At 38.5% G+C, this 19172-nt stretch overlaps 1 long non-coding RNA gene across 1 annotated transcript; it reads left to right on the top strand.

Annotated features, from left to right (window-relative positions):
- Window positions 1-511: 511 nt before the first annotated feature.
- Window positions 512-16321, top strand: LOC119625647 (uncharacterized). Its single transcript, XR_005241805.2, has 4 exons — window positions 512-659; window positions 4107-4314; window positions 12489-12865; window positions 13668-16321. It is a non-coding gene; the product is annotated as an uncharacterized lncRNA (long non-coding RNA).
- Window positions 16322-19172: the final 2851 nt, after the last annotated feature.

Below are 19172 nucleotides of genomic sequence, written 5' to 3'. Positions count from 1 at the left end.
CAAACTGTTGGTTAAAATCGACTATACAAACAGAAGAAAATTTTGAATTCACACACAAATGTGACTAACCAGCAGATTCTCCACTCCTCCATCATCCTTCTTATCCTAGAATATCTAAGCTCTATCAGCTCTTTCTGGGGGCAAGTTACAGAATCTCTGCCTCAGTTTCCTGGTCTGTAAATGAGATTTATTATAATGATTCAATGACAAAAAGGTATATATTTCTCACAAAGCCATGTATTTGTATAGAAGAAGCCAACACATGTTGACTGTTTTATTTTTTTCTCCTTGTGTTATTTTTATTTAAGCTGTTGGTCCTCAAACATGGTTGTACACTGGAATCACATGGAGAATCTTTTAAAAATACTCATTCCTGGGTTCCATTCCTAAGGATTCTGATCTAATTGATATATGGGGTGTGGTCTGGGTATGGAGAGTTTTCAAATCTCCCAAGGAATTATAATATGTAGCAAAGTTTAAGGGCCATTGCTCTAGGGCTCCTCCTCATCCTTCTTCAGAGACTAGTGTTTCACAACGGGTTGAGGTGTGCCAGGCGGAGTGAAGGGACCTTCTGCAGTGTCAGATTTGTGGAGGGAGACAAGGAAACACTAACTTTTTACTGAAATGTGGTCTTGGGCCCAGCAGCATCTGAATCACTGGTGAGTAATTTAATTTTAGACTCTCAGATCCCACTCCAGACCTGCTGGATCATAGTCTTCATTTCCACAAGGTCCCTAAGGGCTCTGCACACAGATTCAGGTTTGGGAAGTCCTGCTGTAGCTCACACGTTCTCTCTCTCTTTCTCTCTCTTTCTCTCTCTTTCTCTCTCTCTCTCTCCTTTCTTGCTTTGGCTTCTTTATTCACCATGGAGAATGGTGTTGAGTATTTCTGACAAGGAAATATCCTTGCAAAAAAGGCTCTGGGTCTTTATTTCAATAATCTCTTCAGATTCAAATCTCCTTAGAGTTAATTTTTTTTTAAGTTGCCAAACATAGTTTGAGTTTCTAATACTTATCTCAACTTATAAGCACCCACTTCAAGTCTGCTGATAGATGTACACTGGGCCTCTTATGTAGCTTCTAAAAATATTCTTTCTAGGGCCAGTGCAAATGCCTTGATGGGGCCAGCTTTGGCCTATTGTTGAGACAGGGTCGACATTTGACAGAGGATCTTTGGTACATCACAGCGGTGAGACCAAATTTACAGAATGATTATCATTTACTAAAGATTCAGAAAGGGAATAAAATCTTCCATCAGAACCTACTTATTAAGGTTACCTTAACAGTAAACCATAAAATGAATGGAATGTTGGCCCTGTGGACCGGTTCCTGAAAGAGACAACGCAAATATTTTAAACTAAAATGTAAGGAGATGGGACGGGGCTTTGGAATAGTGGGAGTGGGGTAGAGTGATTTAGTAAAGAGAATAAATCTCAACAAGAATTTTGTTTCTATGACATTAGCATAATTCTGTGACATTAGTACTTCATCCTCACTCTCTCACCCATCTCATTTCAAAAAGAAAAATATTTAAACATGAATTTTAAAAGATTCATTTTGAGATGGAAATAATACAAGAATAACTATTGCTGTCTTCACTTTTTTCTCTCTTATTTTCTTTCTGGAGACATGATGTCCCATTTATGATGCTTTTATGTCTATAAACGATTTGGGGAAAGCACTGAAACCAAATCTGTAAACGTGCAAGGCTCCTGCCTTGGTGGGGAGGGGATAGGGTGAGGGGGAGACACAAATTGCAAAGAGCAGAATAATCAGATACAGAGGGGCTTTGATCTTCTGGAGACCTAAGCTAATAGATGTTAAGTGCAGTTCAGTGGAAGTAATAACCCATGAAGAAAACAAAATCTGCAAAATGATAAAATGCTGCAGTCTACTGATCAAGGAAGACATTGGAAAATTACTATGAAAGCATCCTTAGCCCAGCAGATCCAAGGTGAAAAAAGGGCTGCGTCTGCCAACCAGCAGCCAGACATTCCAGGCAGACTTAACCGTCTCCCATTTTGTGGCTAGATTAACACTCTGTGTAACCTGCATTCTTTCTCACTGAAAAGGCATGAACTGGCATCACTGCAGCCCTGGGCTTCATCTCTCCCAGTGACGCCATAGTGAATCACCGTGAGGCTGGCCACGGACTCGGTGGGGGCATTCCAGGGGCCGTTATTACTGTTAATCAATTAGGAAGAGTTAAGAATTTCTGAATATATGCCAAATGAAGTGCTGGTCATTTTTTTGACATCAGTAGGACATACTTGAGATAAATTTGACATCTGTTAATAAATTAGTATTTCACCAACCAAACTATGTAGAAAAAAAATTGGAAATTTACGGACATTGAAATGCACTTTAAAAATCCAGAAACTTTATAAAGGAGAACTCCTTAATACTAGTTTATTTAAGTTATATTTTATTATGAGTATTTATTTATTGAGCAATGACTATATTACATATGTTGTATAAGATAGGGCAGAATTAATTTAACTGTATAAAATAAACTAAATTTGCATTATCCAAAGAAAATCTACAACTTGAAGTAATTAGATACTTTTGTTGGAGACAGATTCTTTATTGTGAAAATAATTAAACAAACAAACACCATCAGAGAATGTGAGCTAACAGTCAGGAAACTGGGAGAAATGACGAATGCATTTTAAAAGTCCCACCTTCCCACATTTCATGTAATGGCTAATTAAACATATGGAATACATTATCTGAACTACAAATTAATGTGTTTGGATAGGGTAGGAGCAAACAAATGAAAATAAAGGAAAGCTATGCAATTGGAATCCAGGCATGATGTGGACAAGCTCTGCTGGGCACCAGCATTTGGTTCATGTTTGAAAAAATTACATTAGAACACTTAAAAGCAATATCTTGCTTAGAGGATTCTCCTTTTCAACAGAAAAATTGAAATTGGCAAAGCTCAGATAACAATATATGCTAGTATTATTGATGGCCAAAAATAAGAGGGAAGGAAATTACACCACTGGTTTATTCCAATGCATTTAAATTTTCTGGACAGTTTCCACATGCTAAAAAGGACATTGGTGAGCATCTACAGGTATCTTATTAAATTGTGCTGCCTCTCAATATAGTTATTTACAGAAAGACTGGCCTTTAAAAATGTTTTACCTATGGGGAAAATTGAGACTGGACCTACATGATGCCAGTGGGACTTAATAGAAAATTGAAACTCAGGGCCTCAATTGTTGGAAAAGGTATTTTATATCATACCTGTATGTATTTTTGAAACAAGTTGCTTCCTTGTCTTAAGAGTCCTGTGGGTGCACTCTTGGCTCCCACTGTAGACTAACCAGGTGGTGAAAATGAGAACTCCCAGCTCTGAGTTACCCGTCCATTACTCAGCCTGCTAGGCCATGCTGCCTCTCCCCAGCAACTCTCCCTATCCATCATATACATATATACAATTTAGACTAAGCATGCTGGGTGGATTAACTAATGATTGCAAACCACTTTGGAAATAGAGAATACCCTATGTGCACAGAATTAGTAATGATTAGATGATAGACTGTCCTAAATTTTACATTTAATTCAAACAAACCTTTTCTTGATGAAAGTTTTGCTATTAAACAAAAGACTTTTTTTTATACTAGAGGTTTTCACGGTATTTTCATTTGAGTTGAATTTCTGTTCTTCAGACCCATATTTCTGCCAATTTCTATCTCTTGTGCTTTCTCTGGCACAACTGAAAGAACAAAGTTAATAACAGAGAAAGGACAAGCTTTAAAAAGTGCTGCATTTATCGTCGGTTGTAATTCTGCTATTAAATGGTCTTGGCATTTGGGAAATTCTTCTCAATCTTGCTTTTTTTCTTAGAGGTAAAAAATGGAAAACATGGAATTTATACTAAAAATAATTCTCTATCTTCTGCGTTCTCAGTCTTTACCTCTTTGCATTCAGTGTGTGACCTCCTACCTCTATAAGATAGTGTGCAAGATGAGCACCAAGCCTTTGCTTCCCCTTAACTTTTCTAGAAGTAACACACACATTCACGTCCTCACACACACACACATACACTCACAATTTGTGTAGAATTATTTTTCACTCTGATTTCTGCCTGTGGAACAGATTGAAGATTTTACCATCCAAAACCCACAAAGAGAAAACTCCTACTGTGGTCTTCAGAATTTCCATTCAGCTGATTTGCCTGCCAAGTCCAGTGACCAGTACCGCCGCTCCTGATGGTGGGGAGCATATGGTACTGCTGTGAATAGTTTTGCTCTCACTGCTGTGAAATCCCACGCCTTCCTACAGAATGTGTTTGGAGGAGCAAATGGTAAGTGTCGCTATTCAGCATAGCTCTGTCTCTGCCTATGGAACCCAGTCTTTTAAACAACAAAATGAAGATAACTGCAAGTCTTCACAGGCCCTGGTTTAGCATTAGGCTTCAGGGTTAATGGTCACCTGTTAACTGTTTCTTCTTCCCAGGAGAGAGGATTATCTTTTACACATCCTGGATTTACCAGGATCCATAATGGTAAACCAACCATCCATCATTTTTGTTTGTTTGTTTCAATCCTCCTCTTCCTCTTTCTTCTCCTCCTTCTAAAAAAAAATCATCTTAAAGTGGGACACAATTTCTAAGTTAAATTGGGGCTCTGAAAAGAGCACTAGACTTGGAGTTAGGAAGTCTGGAATATCAAACACCAACTAGCCTTGTAACCTTGGGCAAATTTATTCTGTGCCTCTTCTGTGAAACAGATGGTACAGACCCTGAACGTCCCTTCCAGTTCCAAGATTATATGTGTTTGTGTAGTCCAACTCCACCCCACTCCCAACCTCATCTCCCAGAAAGTCTTTCTCTACCATTCAAAATAAATTGTTGTTTTTCATTTTATAACGCAGCTTTCAAGAACTTATGGGGTGGCTCGCTTCTGGGTTTGTTCATCTCCACTGTCAAGTGGTTCTTCTGTATGTTTAGCAAAACTCTCTCCTACTGCAGAATAAGGCTGTTTTCTTCCTCTCCTGGTTTTTGTGAATATAGAGAACAATCCTTTGGAATTTGCTTATAGTAATAGTTTTTCTTGTTTGTACTGTTACTTAAGGTGCTCTTTTATGTTGTGGCTCTTAGAGGTGTCTTCTAATATTCTTATTGTCCCTTCTCCCCTGTTTTACCAGTGCATACATGTGCTGGGGGAGAGGCTGGGGTGGGGCCATTTGGGGGCCTAAGTTTGATGTAATGTGTGCCACATTGGCTGGTGTGCAGTTGAAGGGAGGAGGGAGCAGGCGTTCTGCTGCTGCTAAAGAGGGCTATGGAAACTTAAGTCATAGACATGCTTCAGTGAGAGGATGAGGATTTGCCCAGATGGGAAGCTTCAAGTACAGAGGCACTTGTACATCTACTTATCTTGAGTCTCAATGATGCTGTTTATGAGTGAGCTATTCAAATGGAGGAAGAAACCCACCGAGAAGGAGAAATAACAGGTCGGAGTGATTATGTACAGAAGGAGAGGCTCTAGTAGGAGTCCAGTGGGAAAGAAAGAAGGGAATAAAATTAAGAATGATTAATGGCAGATCTCTGATGCTTTCACTAGATCCAAAGGAACAGGGCAATACTGAGTAAGAAACATTTGATATACAAAAACAGTATGAGTGTGAAGGAAAATACATCATTCTACAGATGTTGACAGACTCTGAGGATGGGAAAGAGTCCCTCAAGATTGAATTGGGGTAGAAGCTGACCCTCCCACTTGCCCAGAGATCCCCTACCTGGTATAGCATCTTTTCCTGGTCTTTCTGGGAAATTCCCTTCATCTGTGTTTTAGCGGGGTCTGATAGAATAACTGTGTCCATCAGATGGAAGTGAATCCACAAAAACAGGCTTCAGCTTTTAGGAAGATTTAATTTAGGGACACACAGGCACCTCTCCTCCTAAATGTGCCCTTAATAGTGCTATAAAGGATGCGCAGATATGCAGTGGATGTGCAGCTTCTATGTGTGTGTGCATGTGTTGTTCAGTGCCTAAGATCAAGAAAATAGATTTTGTGAAAAACCGTCTCTACTAAAAATACAAAAGATTACCGGGGTTTGGTGGCACACGCCTGTTGTCCCAGCTACTCAGGAGGCTGAGGCAGGAGAATGGCTTGAACCCGGAAGGTGGAGGTTGCAGTGAGCCGAGATCACACCACTGTACTCCAGCCTAGGTGATAGAGTGAGACTCTGTCTCAAAAAAGAAAAGGAAAAAAGAAAATGGATTTTTAGTTGCACGGGACCTAATGTTACTCTCCCTCTGATCCACTCCCCACCACATCCCACCTCTTCTACCTCAAGTTTAGAATTGCTAGAATGCTTAAAGCTACACATAATAGGTTCATAATAATCTATTGAGAGGTTCTTCATATGTGCCCACATCATGCTGAGCTCATTACATGCATTTTCATATCTAATCCTCCCAGCAATATATGAGATATTCACAAACATTTATACAGTGCTTATTAAATAGCAGACAATATTCTGTTTTGTATATATGTATATAAATTTAATTAAGTACTATTATTACAGTTTTTTGTATATAAGGAAACTGAGGCACAAAGATATTAATAAGCCATCCATAGTTAAAGAGTTAGTGAATGACAGGATAAGGATTCAAAACCCATGTCTGATTTATCTCATTGGATTGCAAGTGCCATGAAAGTAGCAATTACATATGGTTTTGCAAACCATCATACCCTCAATGCCTGGAACACAGTAAACACTCAAACATATTGTTTGAATGATTAAACACGGAGCTGAAAGCATTATCCTCCATGCAGTACCAAGTCTCTGAACAGGCTTTCTCCAAAATCAAGAGAAAGGTAACTAGATAAGCAACAGAAGTAGAGGAGACAATGTAATTCAATTGTCATTCATTCAACAACTATTTCTTGAGCACCTGCTACATACCAGACCCTGGCCTGGGTGGTGCTCTTTCTTTTTTTTTCCCCAAAAAGGAAACACTAAATGATTTGCCCCAACACCTTCCATACCCAGCCAGGTTTGCCTCCAAATTTCTTCCACATTCTCCTCTGTCTCCCAGGGCTAATACAATGGGCCCAGCGACATGGAGAGGGCAGTTCTTGTTCCATGCAGGCAGTTCCAAGCCATGTTTTACTTGTTTTCCATCAGTCGTATGGCTTTAGAACCCACTGGGGATCATGATTCAGTGCTGGGGAGAGCAAGAAGGCTGCATGTAGCAGATCTCAGAGGGAGGGTCTGCAAATTGGAGACATTTTATTGTTTTCTTCTTTTTTACTCTGAAAACTTTCCAAAAGGAGAGATCTATTTAAATGGTTTACAAAATCCATCTTAAGGTCAGCTCTAATTCAGGTGGGGCCTGGCAGCTGTATGATTTCGGAGTTGTTACACAGCTGCCAACGTGAGCTAGATGCCCGCCTTGAGCAGCAGTGAGGCTCCGGCTGCCTGCACAACTTCTGCCGCCTCCAAGACCAACTTGGCCTCTATGAAATGTAGAATGTGATCAGGGTCAAAAAGAAAAACTGTCCTATATTTTGGTAGAAACAGATTGATGCAGGACTTGAGAACTTTATTTTTGGTAAATTTTAGAAAACAAAGACACCCACCGTGACACATAGTAGGCACACACATGACCTTCTATTTCTCTTCATTTCTACCATCAGCATATGATTTCAGCAATAGAAGACTTGATCACCACAGTGCTTGGCACATAGTAAGTACTCAGTAAATGTATGACCAATGACAAAAATATGTATAAAATAACGAGTAAATGAGGAATTGGGAGATCCAGGTTCTAGTCACTAGATTTTTTTTGTTAACTAATTAGTAAGATAAAAATATGAAAAATCGTGTCTCTGGAACTCTGTTGTCTCATCTACAAAATAAGGAGACTAGATGAGATTTTAAAAATTTCTTCTTGTTCTTAAATTTTACAGTTGAAATTCTGAATAGAGTCATCATTACATAGTAGAAAGAACAGAAGCCAAAGCCCAGAGTCCCTGGATAGGATTTAACTCTAGACTCAGCCACTGATCAGTCATGAAAGCTTCAACATATTACTCGACTTTGCTGGGCCTCCATTTCTTCATCTGCATAATTGAGATGTTGAAATATATTTTGTAGGATTGCAGAAAGATAATGAGGTAAAAATTCAATGCCTGGGATACAGAAGGCTTTAAATACATGATAATTAAAAAATAAAAACTCACTGAATTTAGATGCCATTCTTCTTTGTAGTAAAATGCCACAGCCATTTAGGGTAGATTACCCTAAGAGCCCCTCTTCTTCCCCACTTGCTGCATCTATGCTGTTTGTCCTGTAATTCTGCAGTGCCCCATCCAGCCTGGCTCTGGGTGTGGCTAAATGACATACTTTGGTCAGAACAATGTTAGCAAATGTGATGCAAACAGAGGTTTGAAAAATGATTGGGTGATTGGACTCAAACTTTGGTGACTCTTCCATCACTAAAATAAGAATATGTCTAACTAACTAACCCACAAGTCCCAAGAAGAGGATAAGAGATACATGGGATAGAGTCAACACTAGCCATGATCTGCCTAGGCCAGCCAAATCCCAGTTAAGTCAACCCTCAAAAGCAAAATGGATGAGCTGTTTGTTTTAAGCCACTGAATTTTGGAGCAGATTGTTATGCAGCAGCTTTATGGCAATAGCTAACTGATACACCATTGATTCATTACAGAAGATAGGAGTTGTAGATAGTTTTATTTTAAAACTGTAGTTAATTAATGAAATTTGAACATATATTTGCTTTCCCACATTTGTTGAACTTTCAGATACACTTTTGCATAAAATTTTGGTAGGAGAAGAGAGACAAAAATTTGCTAAATTATCTTTTTGGTTCAAATGACATTTTTCATGATTTCTGAAACATTTTAAATTGCTAAATTATGAGCATTTGAAAACTTGCCATTAGGTCTGAGTATTCTAGCTTTAATTTTAGATTCAGGAATTTTTAGCAGGGACGGACTTAACATTTGCAGTCCCAAATCTGATTAGAGTATGTCTGTATTTTGCTTAATACCATTGTCCATTTGTGAAACCTAGTTATTCTAGGTATACAACAGTAACAGTTGTATTCAGATTAATGAGGTTTTTAAAATACAGTGTCCAAAGATGGTTACTAATAGAGTGACAGAACCCTCTGTTCACAAGGTTCACAAGAGCACATCTTTTAGAAAGAAAGGCTCTGGTAGAAACCAATCACCTCTGAACCAACACAATCACTTCTTAAATAGGTTAGTGTATTAATCTATGAATCAGAAGCCACATTCTTCTAGGCATTAGGACTGAAACTACTTGGTAAGCTTATTCAGAACAGGGAACAGAACAAATATGCACAGCACTGGGCACATGATTGATTGATTGATTGATTGATTATCAGAAGATGAACATTTTGGTTGAAGAACCATGAGATAAAACCTGCTCCTCATTACTTAAGATCCAGACCAAATGCTACTCCACCAGGAAGAATATGTCTCCCGGGACCTGTCAGGCCTGCTCCCATGAATGACTCTGCCATGAGGCTGTAAGCTTCTTAAAGACATGAGACATATTATACTTATCTTACATTTCCTGCCTGTCAAGATACCCTACACGTAATATACATATATACCTAATGTGGGCTTCATATAATTAAACAAATGAGTGATAATATTGCCCAACTCATAAATGAGGAATCTGAGAGTCAGAGAGATTAGCTAAATTTGGAAATCACACATCTGGACAAAGCTAAGAATTAGATTGGAACTCCGCCCTAGGTGAATCTGGAGTGTATTTTCACTATACTACACTTGAATCAGGATTCCTGTGGCAATAAACAAATTAACACATCCAAAGTACATAGCACAGTAGCAGATGCTGAATAAATGTTGAAATAAATGTTGAAAAGGGTAAGATGTGACTTACCCCTTTCACATCTTACTTTGGTGCCAGGAATCCCACCATTGGAGATCTCTCTCTCTTCTCCTGAATGCCTTTTTTCTTAGAAGTCACTAATTTATTGTTGGTTGAGGGAGATGAAAAACAAGGTAAACATCCTAATAGAGTAATGGCTAATTTATGGTATTGACAATCAATTGGATTGTTACATGGACATTGTTATATAGACAATATCCAGTTTAAACTAACATAGAAATGCATTAAATGATGACATTTTATGTTTTCTTTGAAAGCAGCTTAGCTTTTTTTCATACATTAATCATATTTGCAGTATTATCACAATGCTTTCAAAACTAAAAAAGAATAGTGATTCGGAAAACACTAGATGGAAATGTTCATAGTATTTGTCTTTAGGTGATAAGAGCTGGGATGAGTTTTTACCATCTTTCTGTTTTCCTATTTCAAACAATGAGTGAGTCTTACTTGGATACACTAAGAGGATTTCAAAATGGCTTTTATGTTGCGCTTTCTGTTCCCTACCTGTCTGTGGCAGATGGACCACTCTTACCATCTACTTCCCTTTATCAATACTTCCATATTGTTTTCATGGTATTTATAACCTTATACTGTACTTAGTTATTTCATAGTGACCTCCCCTTCCACCTGACTGTGAGTTTATTAAGAGCAGGGGTTGTCATATTCCTCTGCATATCTCCAGCACCTGGGTAGCCCACAGGCCATGGTAGGCTCATAAATCTTTGTTAAATGAATGATATTTCTCATGACTTAATTAATAATTTGCCCCATGATTTCCAAGAAAAGGGAAAATAGGAAAATGCTTATATTTGTATGTGTGTATTACAGCAAAGTCAGAGCTTGCAGATATTGTACTATGTATCACATGTCTTACTTCAATTTTGCACATTTACAAATTAGAAAATAAAACTAAAAATGAGGTTGAGCTTTTTGTCCTCCCACATCGCCTTTTCTGAGTAATGATGAATAGTGCTCAATATGCATGTTCTTCTCATATGAAATCTGCAAATTCTCTGAATAAAGGCAAAATGTATGAAAATTATATTAAACCTAATTTAAGTCTATTTTCTTAAAATTAGGATGTATAATATTTAGTTTCATGAGCAGAACAAATAATACAATTAGTGTTTATTCTTTGACTACCCTTTTACCAAAAAGCTCAGTTAAAAAATGCACGCCACACCAAAACATGCTGCTTCCTCATCACTGTTCCAAGTTTCATATGTTAAACAAAGACGGGCCAACCTTAAACCTTTTGATAAATATGATGCTTGTGGTAACTGCAGCATTCACTTCGTATCCCATTTCTCCAAGTTCCTGTCAGCCAGATGTCACTTGCAATGCAAACACTAGAAAAATATGAAATAATAATTTCATACATCATCTATGTGTGCATGAGCCGGTCAAACATTCAATACAAATTCAAACTGCTACTACACACAGAGCAAATATCATCCAAATAATATTTAAAATGATTGAAAGGCTTTTGATTTGGAAGTGTATTCTCTTAAGCTAAGTGGTCCCCAAGACCATCTAGAAAATTCAATTGTTTCATTTTTAAAATGTTTTCTGCCCAAAATTATATCAAACCCTAATGTCTCAATAGAAACACATGGGATTGGATTGCTGACTGGGCGCCTGATGTCAAAGAAAAAATCTAATTTCACAATGGCATTTCCTCATACTGTCTCACCAAAATACAAAATTGATAAAATTTTAATGGATAATTTTCAGAAGCAGAATGTTAACCACTGGGAAAATATGAAGGGAAACTTAGCATTGTAGTATAGGAGAAGCAAAGTGAAGGAAGAAATGGACTATAAATACAGATAAACAATGCTACATAAAAAATGTTCTTAAAAGCTTTTTCTTATCGAAAACAGAATTTCGACTTTAAAAAGGCCCTTACTATAACAGCAAAATATATATATGCTTTTTTCTTTCTTTGTCCATTTCTACGTTTCTTTTCCCTGATCATTTTTATTTTGTAAAATGATATGGGGAAAGGGAATCACACCGTAAGCTATACCATTAGATATACATTTGCACAGTGTTGATTTCCATTTTTTATGTTAGCTACAAAAGTGGGCATGTATACCCCTGGTTTCAATTTAGAGATAAGAGAGAATGGTATTACATTCAGGTCTGCTTCTTTGCGCTGAGGTTCTGCCTTTCCTCTTTCTCCTTGCTGTTTAGTGTGAATTTCCCTGCCTGTCTGGAGGGAAGAAGGAGTCCAGTTCCCTTGCACCCACCCGCCCCCTTCATTTTAAGGAGAGAGCTCAGTGCTGTACAAGAGGAGAGTTTCAGAGCAGACATTCGTGTGCACAGTGTGGCCTTCAGCATGTACCTTAACATCTTTGAACCTCAGTGTTCCTATCCGTGAGACAGAAATAATAATTCCTACCTTATTGTATTCTTGTGATGTTTGGGAATAATGCTCATGAAACACAGCTGATACAATGCGTGACACACATGAGCTACTCAAATATAACTTTATGATGAAACTATTTTATTTTTTGAGCTTCTCATACTTGCTGCCTTGGATTCTGCCTTCTTTTTAAGCTTTCCTGATCAATTTCATCACACAAGCTGGCAGCTATGGGCAGTGAGGGAAGGAAGAGGCGGTCTCCTCACTAGACAGCCGAGCCAAGGTCTCCCTGGTCATCCATGAGGTCAGCCGTGTGACAGCCAAACCACTGCAGGACCCTAAAAGTCACTAAGTGACCTGGAGCCACAGACTCAAGGTGCCGGGGACACTCCAGAAAGGCAGATGCTGATCTGCAGGAAGAGATCTTCTTCCTCAGAAGACACTGAGGATGACCATCAATTTCCCTCACTCAACACCCCTTCCTGCATAAGATGCTCTACAGGGGACCTCACCATTAGTTCAAGGTTTTAAAGCAGAATCAACTGTAACACCAACTTTCCTGTTTAAAAATGTGAGACCGAGTAACATGTTGAGTGTTTCTTCCCTCTGTTTTCCTTTTCTTTCTCTCTCAAACATCTTACCCACTTCATTATATTTTTCTGTGAGGGCAGGCCCTGGTTCCTAAATAATCTTGGTAGCACATTCTTTCTTCTCTCCAGCCCCAATACAGGATTTTGGACCAGGTAGATCATTAATAAATAGTATTTAAAATTGAAATTAGCCCTTTTTCTTGAGGTGGTTTATTCAGCTAACTAAAAACGAATCCTCTGTATTAGCTAGGATGAGGGGACTTTCTGAGGAGTTGCTAATGTGTAGGATTTAGAATCAAACAGAACTAGACTGTTATCCTAACTCTGACATTAGTTAACATCTTGGGCAAATGTCTTCATGACTCTGAGTTTTCCTTTTCTCAATTATAAAATAGAAATAATAATTCCTATTTCTTAGGATTATTATAAGTAGGATAGAACAAGACACCCAGTTCAATATGAATTACAGATAAATAATAATATTTTTCATATAAATATGTCCCCATTATTGTATGGAACATACTTACACTAAAAAACTATTTATTGTTTATCTGAAGCTCACATGTAACTAGATACCCTATATTTTTATTTACTGAGTATGGCAATCCTAATTGTAAAGACTAAATGAAAAAATATACTGTAAAGCTACCACCTTCATTCCCAGTAGGTAGTAGGATTCACTGAGTATTATTATTTCCTTCTTCCCTTGCTGGGTTGTTGTGAGATTAAATGCCTGTTACATAGTACTAATTCCATGAATTTTGGTTTGCCTTTCCTCTCAAGGTTCAGCCTCAGAAGAATCTGTGCTCTGTGCCTAACAGTGAAGAAAAAGCCTCAACCACTTGTGACATTTATCTCTAGGCTTTACTCCTCATCTCTCTTCCCCAGGGCCTGTTTGTAGCATGCAACAGAGAGCGTGGAGTAGCCTATTTAAAAGGACAAAGTAGACGAGACAGAGCTGTTAATACAGGTCCCCCTCAACTTAAGACAACTTTATCTTTGAAAATTTGAACTTACTCTGGAAGCAGATGGCCGAAGGAGTGATTATTCCCATGATTTTATAAAATGGTCCATTACAAAAATTCTTTAAATTGTGAGCTCTCTAAAGAGTTCCAAAACAAAGTTTTAAAAAGGATTTGATTTACAAAAACATAGAGGAAGGATAACCTGTTCAGCAATAAATCTGTTACCTAAGGAGTATGATAAAGGCGTTGCTAACAGCTCTATAAAACTTGCTTCCAGAGGCACCACTCAGCCCCCAGGTCAGCTTTTCCGGACACTGTCATTCATCTGGCTAGAAAGGCTTTCAGCTGTGACTATTGCCAAATGCCCTCCTGGGGTGGTGGCCAGGCATGAACTTGGCTGCCCACAAAAGATACAGGAAAGGGTTTTAAGGACATGTTTTCTATTTTTTTTTTTTTTCTCACAAGTTAAGTGTTGTTGCTCTCTGAGAAGCCTGAGATAGTGCATGGGATATGATTCAATGGAAAGTCTTTGTATGAGAAAATGGCTCTTTCAAAGTGGTCTATCTGAGGATCAGCACATTTGGAGTCTGTCTGACCCACATTTCCAAAGCTACAGCTGGCTCTGCTGGACTGGGACATGTGACAAGCATCCTGGGAGAAGCTGCTCCAACGTTGGGAAGGGAACACTTCCAAGTCTGGAGAATAGTTAGGGCTAAAACCTATGAATATCTCTAGATTACACACTGGGTCTTTCCAGGGGAATGGAGGCTTTGGCTGACAGCAGAAAGCAGGTACTGTCCACTTCCTTAGGCTCACATTCTCATGTAAACAGGCCAGGCGGCCACATACTCTGCACCAGCTGCAGCTTCTGGGTGGTCCTGCTAGGAAGTTCCAAGTGGATTGCAGTGCAGTCATGTAGGCTGGTGGTCACACAGCTAGAACAAGCATCTGTGGGAGACAGCAAAGGCATGTAGGCTCTCCACTCTCCAGTCTCTGGTGGAAAATCAAAGTAAAATCTGACTTCCCCGAGAAGTCTGTTCTCCAAAATTAAAAAACAAAATGGAACAAGACAAAATCATAGAGTCAAAGAGTGGGTGGATTTTTCCGGCAGGCAATTCCTGATGTAAAGATTATTCAGTTCTGCTTCCCCATTCCTCTTGGAAATATGGACTTAGAGCCTAGGTAAATGCATGTTAATTTATCGGTATTATTGCATACTAAGCTATGAATGACATTATGACACTTTTCAGCATCTCTCCTTAGGAAGGCAAAACAAGGGTATTGCTGAGTTGGAAATCCACCTCCACTACTTATTAGCTGTTTGACAAGTTGCTTAACCTTTCTGTGCCTGTTTTGCTATCTATAAGTGAGAAATACTAGTAACTCCTTAAAAGGGTCATTGTGAGAATATAAATGAATTAATATATATAAAATTTAGAACACTGTCTGGCATAGAGTGAGCCCTAAGTAAGCATTAACCTTAATTCATATAATTAAAATGACATTAATGTTATGGACTATATTCGTATTGTGCTTTGTAGTTATAAAGCACTTCCACTTGTTTTTGGTGGATCTGTAGTTAAGGTGAAGTGGAGTAAGACTGAAGAATCTCTATTTTTCTTAATGAGGTAAGAGAGAAATAGGAGTAATCATACTGTATGAGATTATTCCAGGTAGAAAGGTTGATGTATGTAACTCAAGAGTAGAAGAGGGAAATTCCATAAAGGAGATACTGAGGTGGTTGCTGGGTTGGAATTGAGAACCCAGGTAAAAGAGTAGTAGAATACAAGCAGAGTTCAAGGCTGTGGACAGCAAGGGGATGGAAATGCATAGAAATCAAAAGAAATGTTTATAAGGAGTTTACAAATAAAAATCAGGAGTCTTAATATGGTTCAGCAGACAGCTGAAGTCTTAAAGGAGCATTTTGCAAATTGAAAACACTTAGTTTTCCTGGTTCTACACTTCACCCCAAAGTCAATTACAGATGAGGATCTAAGAGCTGAATATATAAAAAATTGGAGAACATAAAGTAAAAAGAAGAGAAGAAAATTGAGAATTCATCAAACATTTGGGATAGGTTTAACTTTCTAAAATTAGAATCAATAGAAGAAAATTGATACATGGTGGCATTGAATAAGTACTTTTGAGTATTCACACTTCCATTTTGATAGCCATAGACCAAATCAGGGAAACCCATTTCAGGTCACAAAGATATTACTTCCAACAGAGGATCTTGGCTTCTCAAGGTTCCATCTTTCCATCAAGACCATTAGGTAGTGCTTTCTAATCTGTGGGGCCCAGTGCAAAGTGAAAATTTGGAGGCCTTTTGCGAAATGCAGGAAACAAGTGCTATTAAATGTACTAAATTATAAAATGCTTTCCCTTCTTCCTTGGTCTCTCTTTTGAATTGTCATGATTTTTTAAAAAATTTTCTGTTTAATGTCATTCTAAGTAAAAAAAAAAAAAAAAAAAAAAAAAGCAAAACAAATGCAACTGTCATTATTTCACATGTATATTCTACTACCACTCTACTTTCGGCTTACTAGTGAATAAGGATGGACTAAAAGGAAAAGGAACTATGGATTGGCCTGTCATCTCTTTTCATTCCACGTCATCGCTTCCAGTATAAGTGATTGATTATGAAAGGAATGAGGCACATCCCCCATATATCTCCCAACTTCCTGAGCCCAGCACAAACACATTCCTCCATATTTCTTTCAAACTTCAGAAAAACATCACCTGGGAGATCTCCGATAAGGAATGCTAAATGTACAATGTTAACCAATTGTAATGCTGTAACCGAGAGAATTACCTTGTTCCCTGTAACTTTACATATCCTGTTTACATCGGGCTATAAAAAGCAAGCACTCACATTGTTCGAGGCCCTCTTGTATGCTGTGGAATGGAGGGACCAAGTTCGAACTTGTAGTAAAGATCCTTGCCGCTTGGCTTTGACTCTGGACTCTGGTGGTCTTCTTTGGGAAACAAACGGTCTGGGTATAACAATTAACGCACAGAACTGATATGGGTAGAAAAGATCCGATAGAGTTCCTTCATTGTTTGTGTTTCTTAGAACTCCATGCCTTCTTTCTGTGGTCTGTTTGTGAAGCTGACCAGAATTCTGCTGGAACGAAAAGCATGGCCTCTAGAGGGTGTCAGTGCCCCCCTACCCCACCCCTTCCTCCCCAAATTACTGTCATAGATACAACACACTTAACTTTGTACTTGCTTTGAATCTCCCTTAACTCCCACACCTTATAGGTCCACGAGAATTGTAGGCTCACAGGGCATTGTGAATACTACATGCAAATAGGGCAGCAAGGAGAGATTGACACGCATGTTTTGCTTGTCTTCTCTGCTCATGTGCGTGCCCCCTTTGGACTTTGCTTATAAAACACAAATTCAAAGATTAAATTATTAAGAATTTCAAAATGACAAGAGCAGAGAATTAAAACAAAATTGAAGTTCCTTGAGACTACACAGGGCTCATATTCATGAAGCTGGCTGTGATCCCCAGTAAAATTCCATTTTGATTGTCTCAGTTGCAGTCATTGTACTCTCTTTGAAACACTTTTAGTACTTATTGTCCAAACAACTGTTTTATGATAGTTTCTATCCTTTAAGTCTATATATAGCGCTTCTCTTTGAACTCATCCAAATCCCCTGGAAAGGAACAGCTGTCTTTTATAGCATTTTGCATCTTTTATGACACTTTGCATCTTCAGTGGATTGTAGAGTGTCCTGTGCATAGAGCAGGTGCTTATTGTGGATATGGATGATACCGAGCACCCCAGGGGCATAATCTGATTCATGGAAGCCTTGAAACTATAAGTTAGTAATATTTGTCAGTCTCTTCCTACTTGCTAAATCCCTCTTTATCAACTAACAAGGGGGTAAAGTAGCCTGGCTATTACTTGTGAAATTCCTTTTTAACCTTTCATATATGAAAGTGTTGGCAAAATCCACTTTTCTTGTATGAGTAAAGTGTCTGGCTCTTGCCTGTTCCCTAGACACTAGCAGAGGGCATGGTGACAGGAGAGCTGAGAGTGTGCATGTCACCATACTGTCTCAGTCGAAATTGAAGGATGTGTCTACCATCTCCAAGTATACTTACCACGGAGCAGTAGCACAGGCATCCATAGCCAGGGATCCTGGACACTGAAATCTTTGTGTGTATGGTATGCAAATTCTACACATATAAATACTAAGTCTTCACTAGAGATTAGAGAGATGGAAAAGTGACTTTAGAGCATACAGACATGGGCCAGCTCACAGTGGTGAAAATAAGACATTCTAAATTGAGGCAAAAATATGTGGCACATTAACCTACTCTCCCCTCTCCAAACCTGGTGACTGTGGTAAGCCCTACAGTAATGGAGTAGGATGATACTGGGGAAAGACTCTGTGGGTATAAGTTGATTGTATTTCTGACAGTTGCGCAGAGTGGCCCCCAAAAGTGGAGCGTCCACAAGATTTTCAGGTTTCATTCTAGGACCTGGAATCTATGTAGTAATAAGGATAAGAGCTAGGGAAGACAAAATGTCTACCTAGACCAAGGATCTGAGAACAGGGACAGACATAGGAAACCAAACCAAGGAGGTTATAATACAGGCCTATCTAGACTGGAGGAGATAGCAAATGGAATGACACAGGAGCAGATAGTTTAGGACAACTATCAGTGAGTAAGTAGTGGTTCAGTTGAACTTAAACGCGCAGAATCTGATCACCTAGACACATGATCAAGGATAAGTCAGTGTGATCACTGTCATTTTGCTGAGACAGCACACCTCATGAGATAGGCAATGTTTAAAAAAGGGGTGGGAGAAACTCAGGGAATGCTATGCCTGTACTCACGTCTCAGTGAGTATAAGAGGAAGAGAGCCAAAGTTATTCAGGGAGGATGTAAAAATATGTTCAGTGAAGAAAAATCAAGTGTATCTGGAAAAAGAAAAAGGAAGGAATGATGGAAAGAAGAAAGAGAAGGAAAGTGATTATATTTGTGAAAGCTCCTTGCCTTGCACAAAGCCTGATGCATAGTAGTGATGTTATTTGAAGTAAGCTGAAGATTAGAGAAATTGGAAAGGAAGAAAATAAGCTATAAGCTGTGATTTAGTTTGGATGGGTATAATTTTTTTCTTCAACCCTGGCTTCTAAAAATGTCGTAATTTACCCTATGATAAGAAACTTAAAAGATAAACACTTAATTGAAATAGGCTGACACATCTCCTAAGGGTACTCATCTTAGGACTAGGAAGAAGAGAAAGAAGGAGAGATGGAGAATAAAGGAGAAGAAAATTGATAGCTCACTAATCTATTTCCAATC

Source organism: Chlorocebus sabaeus, chromosome 20, assembly GCF_047675955.1.
Source record: "Chlorocebus sabaeus isolate Y175 chromosome 20, mChlSab1.0.hap1, whole genome shotgun sequence".
Taxonomy (NCBI): domain Eukaryota; kingdom Metazoa; phylum Chordata; class Mammalia; order Primates; family Cercopithecidae; genus Chlorocebus; species Chlorocebus sabaeus.
This window is presented reverse-complemented; position numbering and strand designations above follow the sequence as displayed.